We start from the raw sequence: 3,154 nt of genomic DNA, 5'->3' as shown, positions 1-3,154 counted from the left end.
TATGTACTTGTGGATATGTATAAGCACGTGTGTATTTGTATGTATATGTATGTATTTGTGTGTATATATGGTTTTTATACATGTATATATTTACTTATATGTGTGTATATGCATTACCATGTGCATATATATATATACATATATATATATATATACACACATTCATGAGTGTGAGTGTGTTTCTCCTGCTGAAGCTGCATATTACATGTGAAAATTTTTAACACTATAGTTTGTAATGTTTCCTTCAACTGATAGGTTTCTTTCCCTATTTTTCTTGCCATTATCAAGATTCCCCACTACTCACCTCTTTTCAAAAATTTATCCTACCTCTCAATTCAACCCATTCATTTTTACCTAGTACACATAATTTTGTAACTCAAATAGAGGTGACTTATGGAAGATGATTCCCAGGGCTAAGACATACTTGTAATCGTCAGACATAAGCAATTTGGATAGCATTCAAGAGATGAACAAAACCTACCCCATATAATAAAACCCTCTATAAAGTAAAGAGAAAAATCTTAGAAGAAATAATATAACCAGGGATACATAAACAGTGACAGCAGTGTGCCTTGGTTTCAACATGGCAATAAGAAATCTTTGGAGAGCCAGTTGAGATAAAAATATAATTTGTTTAAAGTTTGTGTGTGTGAGTGTGTGTGTGTGTGTGTGTGTGTGTGTGTGTGTATTGTGATGAGAAGAAGTCAACAGATCTCCTGGAACTGGATTTCCAGGCAGTTATGAGCTACCATGTTCATACATGGTATGTTTCTGAGTTTCTGAATTCAGGTCCTCTACAAGAGCAAGGCAATGCCCTTAACTGCTAAACCATCTGTCTAGAACTGTATTTTATATTCTAAACTTGATTTTTCATATTATTTCACTTTTTCTTTGACAGTTCAACATATAACCTATTTTCCAATCCTTTCTTATTGGCAAAACTTTATTGCTATGTTGAACTATGACTAAATTAAAAAACAAACAAGCAACAAAAAACCAAGGAGTACTTCTTTTATTCTCTATTCATACAAAAGAATAACACTTTGTCTCTGGTTCTGAAAAACTGCTCTTGGGACTGCTCTTAGGATCTCTGTAAGCTGCACCACAGAATAGGTTTCTCCTTGAGGCAAAGAATTCTCATTGTGGGGAGGAGAATACTTGTGATGTAAAAGAATTGTGACCTCTTCAAATTGGAAGAGGTCTGTAACTTTTCACCCCTATGACAAAATGCGTAACATTAACAACTTAAAAGAGGAGTGACTTATTTTGGTTCATATTTTCATGAATTTCAGTTTAATGACTACTGAATTCATTACTTTTATACTGGAATGAAGAGAAAAAGCAGAAGCATCAGGTGGAGGAAGAGGATGTGGAAGAGGAAGAGGAGGAGGTAGAATAGGAAGAGGAAGAGGGGAAAGAGGAGGAAGAGGAGGAGGTGGAAGAAGAGGAAGAGGAGTTTCTTAGTAAGCCAGAAGGTAGAGAATGACAAAGAAGTAGGTATATCTGTCAAGGACATGCCTTTAGGTACCCCTTTATTCTAACTGGCATCTACCTTCCACAGTTCCACAATCTCCCTAAAGTCTATTCAGAAATTTTAATCCATCAATGGAGTTAACCATCATTTGATAAAAGTCATTATTACTTGTCTTTTGGAACACACTCAAGACACACCCAAAAGTATGCTTTACTAGTCTTCTAGGTGCCTTCCAATCAGTTTATAAACACTGGAATTCAGTAGCCCATCTAGACAAATTAAAGTGTTTAATTTCAGCAGCTAAGTCAGTAACTATGCAGTGTCATCACTGCCTTCTCTTCATCTCTTACTGGAACAAGAACAGTCACTATACACTGACTTATGAATGGTGTGTAATGTATACCACATCGTCTTAATTCTCTGTATTTTAGTTAATGATTCTTTTGATCATTCTCTCCTTCTAAGGGGAAGTTCTCACTCATTATCTTGAAGTTATTCCTCTCTATCTTCCATCTGCTGTATGTATCACCAGCAAATTGTTCAATTCAGGCTGTATTTTCTACTTGACATGTGGAAACAAAGTTTTAGATTAGCTGAATGTACAAACACTGTGAAAATACACCTTAAATAATACTTTTCAGCTGGGCGGTGGTGGTACACACCTTTAATCCCAGCATTTGGGAGGCAGAGGCAGGCAGATTTCTGAGTTCGAGGCCAGCCTGGTCTACAGAGTGAGTTCCAGGACAGCCAGAGCTATACAGAGAAACCTTGTGTCAAAAAAAAAATAGTAATAATACTTTTCAAAATCTGGTAGCTAACTTGAAAAGATCTGCAGATATTTCATGTATCATATCCTGTGCATAGGGTACTGATTTGGTACCCAAGCATTAAGCTCATGCTCCATGCATTGATTTCTACTAAGCAAAACACCAGTGTTCTTTGTGTGTCAACTAAATGCTTTAGGTTAACTTCCCACAAATAATGTCCAAGAATTTCTTTAAATGCTTCTTCTCATGTTAAATAAAGCTATTCTTTCTATTACCTACTAATTAGTCTTCAAATTCCACAGAATAATGTTTCTCAGTAATGGCAAATAATCAAGGTTCACAGAAATGTCAAAAGGCATCTGAAAACATCAAAATTGAGTCTAAGTACACATTGTGTAGATATCCTTCTCCCATGTGAGACACCATGCTGTCTATCATAGAAAACCATCAATTCTCCAAATTGTATTCCTTTACACTGAATGTCCGCAGACCCCTTTGAACTCCTACATATTCAAGCTGAGAAAAGTAAAGCTGTGTTTTAGGATATTTTGATTACATTGTGAACCCCGAGATTGTAAACTAAGAAAATCCCTTTCTTGTTATGGTGTGTCTCAGCCCTGGCATACACCTTTCACCCAAGAGCTTTCTCTAAACCAGAATAAAGTCAACCACAGATTAAGAAGTGAAGCAAGAATGGCTAGGATAAAAAACTCAGGTGACAGCAGATGCTGGAGACGTTGTGGAGAAAGAGGAACATTACTTCATTGCTGGTGGGATTGCAAACTGATACAATCACTCTGGAAATCAGTTTGGCAGTTCCTCCGGAAATTGGACATAGTACTAATGGAGGACTTGGCTATACCACTCCTGGGCATATACCCAAAAAATACTGCAACATGTAACAAGGACACAT

The sequence above is a fragment of the Mastomys coucha genome, unplaced genomic scaffold (assembly GCF_008632895.1).
Source record: "Mastomys coucha isolate ucsf_1 unplaced genomic scaffold, UCSF_Mcou_1 pScaffold22, whole genome shotgun sequence".
NCBI classification, from domain to species: domain Eukaryota; kingdom Metazoa; phylum Chordata; class Mammalia; order Rodentia; family Muridae; genus Mastomys; species Mastomys coucha.
Note: the sequence above shows the minus strand (reverse complement) of the source record.